Source organism: Pygocentrus nattereri, chromosome 22 (assembly GCF_015220715.1).
Source record: "Pygocentrus nattereri isolate fPygNat1 chromosome 22, fPygNat1.pri, whole genome shotgun sequence".
Classification (NCBI taxonomy): Eukaryota; Metazoa; Chordata; class Actinopteri; order Characiformes; family Serrasalmidae; genus Pygocentrus; species Pygocentrus nattereri.
Window position 1 is genome coordinate 11,672,937 of NC_051232.1, and position 10,843 is coordinate 11,683,779.

Consider the following 10,843-nt stretch of genomic DNA (forward strand, 5'->3'; position numbering starts at 1 on the left):
CAGTGGGAATGCAGGGCTGTCTGGGGGAGATGGAGTGCCCACTTCAGGAGAAACGCTCTCATCACCGCACGAGTTCTGATCCAGCAAGCTCAGTGCTGTCATGTCGGGTAGTTTGGACGGTATTGGCTCCAGGTTTGCACTGAGGGGTCAATTAACTGACCACAAACACACACACACACACACACACAGTTTAGGCACACCTGGTCAAATGTGTTGTTAATTTGAAAATAAGTACCATTCCTCTACAGATATCACACATCTAGAAACTGAGCACTAAAAGTTGCAGGAAAATGTTATATTTAAGTTTACTTTAGTTACGTTAGCTCATTTTACTTCAAATCAACAAAATGTAATCTGCCCGGCGGTGTGTAAACTACGCACGATGGTGTGTACACACATACACACACTACTGACACTCCCCAAACACACAGGTTATACACCTGATGTTGTTATAATAGTTAAATGTATAAAATGCCAATTGGCTTTTACATTGTGTAAGCATTTCATGATAAATCGACCAATAAACTAAAAAATAGTCCAAAACTAAAAATAGTCCAAAATTAGCGGGAATAAAGTCTCTTTACATCAATATACATTAATGGTAAGCATGTTTTTTATGGTGGGCGGCACGGTGGCATGGTGGGTAGCGCTGTCGCCTCACAGCGAGGAGGGCCTGGGTTCGATTCCCCGGCCGGGCGGCCAGGGTCCTCTCTGTGTGGAGTTTGCATGTTCTCCCCGTGTCTGCGTGGGTTTCCTCCGGGTTCTCCAGTTTCCTCCCACAGTCCAAAGACATGCAGTCAGGCCAATTGGACATGCTAAATTGCCCCTAGGTGTGAGTGTGTGAGTGACTGTCTGTGTCTGTCTGTCTGCCCTGCGATGGACTGGCGACCTGTCCAGGGTGTATCCTGCCTTTCGCCCGAAGACTGCTGGGATAGGCTCCAGCATCCCCCCGCGACCCTGACGGAGAAGCGGCTTAGAAAATGGATGGATGGATGGATGGATGTTTTTTATGCCATTTGGAGCTACAGTGATTCACATGCACTAGCATTTAAAACTTTTGAAAAGCTGGTCCTTTTCAATAATTAGTGTTAGTTTATTCAATAATAACCTACACAGTGTAGATTGAAATACACTAAACTAGACATTGTAAGAGATTTTAAGATGATTTATTCAACAATTCAAACTTTTGGGAGCATCAAGAACTTATGAAACATAATGCAAATGCCTATTTACAGTAATTCCTTGTTAAATAATCTACCTCGAGATTTGATCGCCCCTTTTCAAATGCGAGACATTCTGGATGCTTATTTTATTCGAATTTAAGAGCTTTCCCAGTTATTATGAACCTTTTTTATTCTGAAACTTTTTTTTTGCTGTAATTTGATTTCAAGGAATAAATCAAGCATTCTGTGAAACAGAAAGTATGTAAAAGTTTAGGCACCCCAGTCAAATGTCATGTTCTGTTGATTTTTTTTAAGTGACAATAAGTGACATGTAACACATTCTCTACAGAGAACACACTTCAGATCATTTTCATACACAATCACTTTAAAAACCCTAAAACGCAGCCTGTGCAAAAGTTACAGCACGTTTTATAATTTATGTTTAATTTTCTCCAATGTGTTAAACCAATAGACAGAAATTGGACATTGAAATGTGCAGAAAAATGTAATTTAAGTGTCTTCTCTGTAGAGAATGTTCTCAGGCTTTTTGAAGGCTAAAATATCAGGCTTCTTACGCTAGGCCAGGGGCTAGATTTCCCCTTTTGCTAGTTTAGGTGCTATAAAATAAAACACCTAACAGTGTATATGTATTATCGTTCTCTCTCATAAGCTGTCGGAACAAAACCTAAGATTACCTACCAAACTGGCAACTATACAGGTGCTATTCTGTACTATTTTATGACATTCTTATTTTATTTTATAATGGAAGTTAATGTAACATGTTTTCCACAGTAATTTTGGAGCATTTGTGTTGGTCTGTTTGCCATGAAATTTGAACACAATGCAAAGGGAAACTTTCAAATTATGCAGAAAAGTGAAAAATTGGAAATACAAGGTGTTGTTGTGACCCCATTGATATGCTAAACTCATGCACAGATGTGGTCTAGCTTTACACTAGATTAACTCTGCTCTTGAAGGGTTTTAACCCTCATTTTCCTCGACCAAACCATATACTGTGTCACACATCTACACACACCTAGTATAAACCTTAACATGAGAAAAATGAAGTTAAACAGACCTTGTAAAGGGCACACGGCTGTCGGACCACTGGAGCTGAGAAGAGCCGGTGACAATGAGATGCTAAAGATGACACCCTTCTCTTTCACACACACACACACACACACACACACACACACACACACACTGTGAGGTCAGGTGTCACGCTGACAACAAACACACCACTGTCAACACCTGATGAGGCGTAAACCTCCTCTTAACTCATGTCGCTCACTTATCAGTCACCTCATCCCGCACATGCAGCGCTGTTCTTCAGTGGAATACATAAACTCCAAACTTAGAAATTGTTTCTTCTATGCAAACCTAAATTGAAAGAAGTGAGTTGGGTATTTTGGATCCACTGTAAAACATAATAATTGCACCAACTCATGTTTTGGTTTACTTTATTAATGTATTAAAATAGCATTTCTTACCTAATCATTAGTTACTTAGATCTAGTTAAGATCAGTTAATTAATAAAAAGCATTCTTAGCAGTTTTGCTGGTTTCTGTTAATTAACTCTTTTTTTTTTAATTGCAAATATAATAGACTTTGTAAAAGTTTTGTGTGATGGGTTATTTACATGCTGAATGGTACCTTTAAATGCATTTGGCAGGTTTTTGTTATTCTGACTGGGTTTCCCAGTTCAGCCTGGTGCCATGAATGCCAACAGAATGGCAAATATCACTGCTATCAGAAGAAAACCTTGTATCTCAATTTTTGTTATTTTTCAGTTTTTGAGACAATGTGAATACCTGTTGTCCTGTACATCATGTATAACTTTCATTATGAATGAACTAAATGAAATCGCCCAAAAAGACTGGCTCCATTGACTTACACTAAAAGTAAAGTAGATTTTTTTTCCTTGAGTAAAATTATCATTTTGGACATCAACAACAGAAATATGCATTAAGCTATTAGAGTCCTCAGAAACGAGTGATTATATTTATATTATATATATCATATTTACATTTTACATTTACGGCATTTGGTAGGCGAAGGTGGTGTTAGGAGTCTTGCCCAAGGACTCTCATTGGTGTAGTGTGCTTACCCAGGCAGGGACTTAACCCCAGTCTACAGCATAGAAGGCAAAGGTGTTAACCACTACACTATCCCAACCGCTATCCCAACAATTATATAAATCATTTATTAGCATGTGTGGTTTTAAAGGGGTGGCTGGGGTGGCCAGGACCCTCCCAAGAAATCTATTGGCCACCTCAGATCTTATTTGGACCGTAAGCTAGTTTACACGTGACCATTTAATTGGACTTTAGCCAATCGGATAGCTATCTGATCACCAAAGGCAGAATGAAAATGAAACCAAGATGCGTTGGAGATGGTTTTGATGGTTTTACAGTATTTCAGGAGAACTTCGGAGGTGTCAGCGCTGAAGTGAAGCGAATTTCTGTCTGCCTAACTGAGACACATTTAGTGTCCAAGTGTAAATGCAATGCATAGACATTTTATCTAGACACTATTGAGACACAAATACATGAAGTGGCTCTTCACATTAATGTATTTCTAACATACACTCATTCTATCTGAAATGGTCTTATTATGTAAAGGGCAACAGGTGTTTTTAAATGCAAAATTTTGAACAAATAGAAAGTTTTGTTATTTCATTTCCCTGTGTGTGTGTTTGTGTGTGTGTGTGTGTGTGTGTGTGTGTGTGTGTGTGTGTGGGAGGGGGGGTGTGTTACAGGAGTCTGTGTGATTGTAAGCAGAGCTTATTTAAAGCACACAGTTGTAACAGTAGTAGTAATGGGACACTGAACCATAACCCTAGCCTCTCATCCGAAACCTCCTCATACATGACCCTCTGTGGCTCATCGGCCTCCTTCAGACCCAATTAGCCATGTCCTTCCATCTATCAGGTCTGAATCATTCATGTTTTGGAAGCAGCTAACACTGAGCCAGTTCTTGTTCAACCAAGCTGAGCCAGCCTGGTGACACTGACTTATAAATCCTAAAAAAAGTTAATTCTAGTCATCCAACTAACATTAGCTAAATACTATGCTGCATTAGCAGGCTAGCAAATCTAGTCAGCTATGCTGTTACATAAATGTTAGCTTTTAGTTAGCCAGCTTTACTCAGCTGCAGACTGCAAGATACTGCTGGTCTAGTGCTGGTTTAGTTGGTCACCCAGTATGATCATGCTGGTTGCTCAGTATACCAGCATCCAAAACACAACATATCATAAACCTTGTATCTCCATTTTTGTTGTTTTTCAGTTTTTAACACAATTTGGTTGGGTGGTAAGTGTAGTGGGCAACACCTCTGCCTTCTACGGTGTAGACTGGGGTTCAATCCCCCACCAGGGCAAACAGCCTACACTATACCAATAAGGGTCCTTGGGCAAGACTCCTAACACCACCTTGGCCTACTTGTGTAAAAATGATCAAGCCTTGAGGGCTTTTTAGAGAAGACCTAATGAGTACTGTGAATTAACAGAATACATACATCTTTAGTTCATTTTCACACAATACCCTTTGCAAGGGAATTCATTTCATAATTTCTGCAAGTACTGTAGTACTACTTTCATTTCACTGTTAAGTGTTGAGGGGAAAATAGCTGTGCTATCTAGGTAGACACATCCAAGCAAGCTCTCCCATTGGTTAGGACTTTAACACTAATGTCAGTGGTAGCAGAAATCTACCAGTCACATTTTGCTGTAATGTGGATGGGACCAATTCTGTGAAAAAACCTTACTCTGTTTTTTTCTGCTTCTGTATATGAAGACAAAGACAAAGTGGACACCAGGGAAAAATCAAAATAGGCCTTGTAAACAGTATTGGCTGACCTGTTGGCCCTTGTTGATTCCTTGCACCATTAGCTGTGACCTGATTGGTGCTATGAGTTGTCAGTGATGGTGAATCGCAGCACTTACAGTGTTGTTTCTGGGTAGGAGGAAGAGACGCTAGCAACAAGGAACGACGACTGCTGAATTAGTAACAGCACAGGCCACGAATGTGTGTTAAATTAATAATGCCCTGTCTGGAGGAACACGGGCTTTTTCCTCATTAACCCACATCCCAATGCAGGTCGGTGCGTTCAGGGCGTCAGTGGTCATCCATCTTAGCCATGCTGCGCTTTCATTACTCATTCTGCTGAGGTCTGGGAGAATGGAGGGGATCATCTGGCATCTATGTATCCCTTTAACACTGAGGGCAAAGGCATTGGTGAAAGACATTGAATTTAAAAGGGTTAAATCTATGGATATTTCTGTCCCAGCCAAATTCCCAATGAACACCTATCATTTTTAAGGGCCCATATCATGGAAAACATGTTTCTTTTTTTTTTATGTACTATGTAAATGTTTTAAGCCATGTACAACATACTCTAGTCTCTCTAGTCTGTTTAGTCCATTGGCGAAAACTAAACTGCAAAACAACCTGTTTTGAATTTGTGGCTATGATATCAAAACCACAAACACTTTGCATATTACTGCCCATTCAGTCTTCAAGAGCTTAGCCGCCCATGTGAGTGATGTGCAGTGTTATTACTACAGCATGATCTGTCTACAGCAGATCATTGTCTAAAACATGTATGAAAAAGTTCAATAAAAATGAAACGTTGTGCTGTTCCTGGCTGTCAGGTAGCAGATTAACCTTTCACGAGATCCACACATATTAAAGGAGTGGCTGAAGTTATTTTAGCCAATAATTCTTGAGAATTTCAGTCCAACCTTAGCAATTAGTCCAGACTGCTTTTTGAATGTGGTGCAAAAGTGGGCAATCAGAAATCAGAACAGAGTTAATTCTTTTTTTTTCTCTTAACTCAGTAATGCTACTTCTTTCAGTGGTAAGCGGCCCCTGCCTTCAAAAATGTGTTGTTTATATGGTTAACTTATCTTTGATGAGTTATTACGTAGTTGTATTGACTAATGTTTGTATCAAATGTGTTACTATAGTGCACAGTTCACATTTGTCCATTGAAAAAATGTGAATTTTCTCAGCACATCTGAAAAAAGGTGATGTGGGTTTTGTACATCACAAACGAGCTAGAACCTATCACGGTGCAATACACCAAAATAAAGCAAAGCACTGTAAACACTATCTGAGATAATCCATTAAAAAAAAACGGTAAAAGTCCAGCAGGAAGGCTGGCAGACAAAACCTGTTTAACAGTAAAAGTATGTTTCCTCAATAATGGTACAATACATAAATGATAGTCATCTAGTTTCTAACAATACTGCCTTGCACTGTAATTCATCTGTTTCACTAGTTCAGTTGTTATTCTGACAGATCTGACATACTATATCTCATAGTATTTTAGCATAACAATAACCAGAGTAACAATCATTGAAATAAACATCAATCTCGGTGAAATAAAGGTGATCGTTTACATTTTATTTCTGTAAATTAACAAAAGCAGTGTTAAAATACAGTACATTTATGGTTTATTTACATGCATTCAAGCTTTTGTTTTTCAAATACAACAAGTACTGACCATAAAATTTTTTAGTACTCAATGCATTTACATGCACTTGAGTCATCGGTTAATGGAAAACCTCTGCGTCTACACGAATCTCCTATGCAACCCACCAGTTATCACAAAGAATACATAACATAAATGTAATGTAAATTTAATGCAAAACTCATAATCATGACACAGCTTTTTTTTAAACATCACGTCACTTTACTAGAAAATATGGATATACATGGTCTTCATCTTGTGGGTGCTGTGTTAAAAGCCGCTGGCTGTTTCCAGGACAGTGTTATGTTTTAAAACATGCACTGTGTCTGAGACTGAAAAAAAGAAAGAAAGAAATCAGAGTAAGGGTATACCAGCTGTCACGATCGGCCCCTCCCAGTCCAGTCCATGTGTTCGTGTTGTTTTGGTCTAACCCATGTGTGTTTGTTTTGGTCCAGCCCCCTTGTTTCATGACTCCACCCCTGATTGTCACTGACTGTCCCTCGTTTTCCCTGGGTATGTAAGCCCTGTGTTTGCGCCTTGTCTTGGCTGGTCTTTGTTTGATTGTATTGCTCTCTGTTGTTTGCTGTATTGGTGTTTGCTTTGTTGGTGTTATCTGCTGTATTGGTCTGTCTTTACTCTGTTTGTACTGTCATTGTGGTTTGTTTCTTAGTTCTCAGTTATGTCTGTCCATCATGAACTCAGTGTAAATTATTGGATTATAGTGCATAGTGGACTGTCTCGACTATGACCCTGGATTTGCCCTTAATAAATCTCGCTTATCTCAGCGTATGCGTCCGCCGCCTTGTCCCCGTCACACATGCACTGAAAACCCTCGTTACTGAGCTCAAATCCAGCTCTCTATCAGATGCCTAGAAATCTGATTGTGGCCTTAATACAGTCTAAGAAATCAGACTATACTGTTTACACGACCACTTAAATAATCAGATAACTGCTGTAGCCTGATATTGATCATAAGTGTGTATGTAAAAATATCTTTTTTACATTGCAGATCTGGAAAAAACTAAAGAAAAATGTAAAAATTAGTGTCTCCAGATTGTCAGTCAACACTGTAAGCATTCAGCCAACAGTGGGGTTTTTGCCACACAACTCTAAGCAGGCTGAAAGATTCAAGTTTCACGAACAGCAATTACAGATCTGTGCAGGCACCTGGTCACTGCATAGTCACACTCCTGTGATTGATGAAAAGCAACATGATGGCTTGTGACAGACGAGGGATGTCTGTAGAGCCTGGTGCTGTGGAGCCTATTGACTGGGAAGGCCTGCATTCAGATGGTCTTTGATGCTCAGACTCCCACTCACTCCCACACTCAGCTGGACTGTGATGATTTGAAAGGTTCGCACAGCTGTGATAAATCAGGCTGGTTCATTCATCGAAGCGTTCTGTCAATAGCCTTATTTCTGTTTGTGACCTTTAGACTTCAGAACGGAGGCCCTGCAGCTGAAATATGAACATCAAGGTCGGAGCCCAGAACATTTCCAGAATAACTTGCAGGAAAACATTCTGTTAAAAGGCTGATGTCCTACATTTTTCTCGCATCCCGTTTTCTTGTGGGTAGTCGACACATTTCAATTCTTGCATGAATTTCATGGATTCAGTTATGCCACATATTTCCATTCATTCAAACAGAGCGGAGTCAGTATTCACAGACATTTTTTACCTCAACATAAAGTTCGATCGCTGACGGAACAAAATTGACATGCAATTTCTTTGGGTTTCATTGGGATGTACTTCTCTTCGGATCGACGTAAAGACGTTCCATTCACTGAAATGTACTTTCATTCATTGTGGTCCTTTTTATGTAAACGAGTTACTTAAATACAACACAATTTATTTGTTTAATGTCAGTTTTTAAGTCACACAAGCCTTTTGGTTCATTTTTAGTGTAGCCTAGTAGTAGGAGCGGTGAGGCAGCAACCAGGAGGTTGCGGGTTCAAGTATTCCTGGTTGCGTTGTTGAGAAAGCCACTTAGCGCCCCCAATGTCCCAGGGGCCACTGCTCTTGCAGTGGTGCTCTGCTGCTCCCAGACTGGGCATAATTAGGCAGCAAAATGACAAATTTCCATTTTAGGATCAATACGAAACTTAACATTGCAGAAAAATTAATTTAAAATGGATCCACTCAAAACCCACATGCAAATGAGCTCATGCATATACATATTAAACACGTACGCCAAATGAAGCTCTGCTCGGCTGCCAAAGTGGACATAATGAAAGAAAGGAACAAGGAAAACCAACATTTTAAAGGAGGAATTGCTGCAAATAACAGTCGATTGTTTAGTAGATATGCTTTTAACTTTTAATGAAGAAATAAAATTTCTTTATCAGAATATAGTTTTATTATAAAATGATGAGCAAAACCTACAGTCGGAATTCTGTTTGAGCACATAAGAGTTCATTTCTCTCACGCATAAACCTATATGCATTGCATAATCCATGAAATGCATTATGGGTCTTGTAGTGTAATAGGTGTCCTTTATGAGACAAGGCTGTTGGCACTAAAATCTGAAGCTCTTCCAAAGTCAGGAATAGTAATGATGTAATATAGTCTTTCACCTCAGGGGGGCAGCAGACTACAATCCAATTAGGGATTTTTGCCCTAAAGTGTGCTTGTAGTTTTTTGCTTGAACAGCAGTGTTTGTCACATTTATAGCTAGACAATTTGTCCAAATAAAATAAAATAAATAAATAATGAAAACGTTTTCAAAAGGGTTCATTATACTATAACTAAGACTGTCCTAGCAAATATATTTAAATGATATCTGCTGTGATTGGCTGTTCTATATTGTGCTTAGTTTAATAAGCATCCAGGCTGAAACACTCCTTATAACTTCAGTGTGAGTGGGCGGAGCTAAAGTGCTGTAGGTGGACAGGTGGATAAATGGAAATTAGTTGGTTTTCAGGACATAAAAATGTGAATTCAAAGCTGGCTGTTTTTGCAGCCTAGATTCCGTGTATGGAGAGGATGGACTGGCACCACTGTGTTTATATATTACACTATATTACACTTAATATATGTTTTATATTACAATATTGTATATTATATTATGTATAATATGTTTGTATATATTATATCAAACTCTTTTATTTAAAAATAATTCCATGATATGAACTCTTAAACAATCTGCCTCTTATATGTCAAGATACATTCTTGGTCACGCTGGTAGGCCCGTCAAACCACCAAACTTGAAAACAGCGAGCAGGCGTGGGAGCAGGAGAGGGAGCAGTGGAGGGAGAGGGAGCGGGGGCAGGAGAGGGAGCAGGAGAGGGAGCGGGAGACGGAGCTGGAGCAGGAGAGGGAGCAGGGAACGGGAGCAGGAGAGGGAGCAGGGAACGGGAGGAGGAGAGGGAGCAGGGAGCGGGAGTGGGAGACGGAGCAGGAGAGGGAGGGGGAGACGGAGCTGGAGCAGGAGAGGGAGCAGGGAACGGGAGCAGGAGAGGGAGCAGGGAACGGGAGGAGGAGAGGGAGCAGGAAGCGGGAGAGGGAGTGGGAGACGGAGAGGGAGCAGGAGAGGGAGCGGGAGACGGAGCTGGAGCAGGAGAGGGAGCAGGGAACGGGAGCAGGAGAGGGAGCAGGGAACGGGAGGAGGAGAGGGAGTGGGAGACGGAGCGGGAACGGGAGCAGGAGAGGGAGACGGAGCTGGAGCAGGAGAGGGAGCAGGGAACGGGAGCAGGAGAGGGAGCAGGGAACGGGAGGAGGAGAGGGAGTGGGAGACGGAGCGGGAGCAGGAGAGGGAGACGGAGCGGGAGCAGGAGAGGGAGTGGGAGACGGGGCGGGAGCAGGAGAGGGAGCAGGAGAGGGAGACGGAGCGGGAGCAGGAGAGGGAGTGGGAGATGGAGCAGGGAGCAGGAGAGGGAGTGGGAGACGGAGCGGGAGCAGGAGAGGGAGCAGGGAACGGGAGGAGGAGAGGGAGCAGGGAGCGGGAGACGGAGCAGGAGAGGGAGCGGGAGACGGAGCTGGAGCAGGAGAGGGAGCAGGGAACGGGAGCAGGAGAGGGAGCAGGGAACGGGAGGAGGAGAGGGAGTGGGAGACGGAGCGGGAGCAGGAGATGGAGAGGGAGCGGGAGCAGGAGAGGGAGTGGGAGACGGAGCGGGAGCAGGAGAGGGAGCAGGAGAGGGAGACGGAGCGGGAGCAGGAGAGGGAGTGGGAAACGGAGCAGGGAGCAGGAGAGGGAGTGGGAGACGGAGCG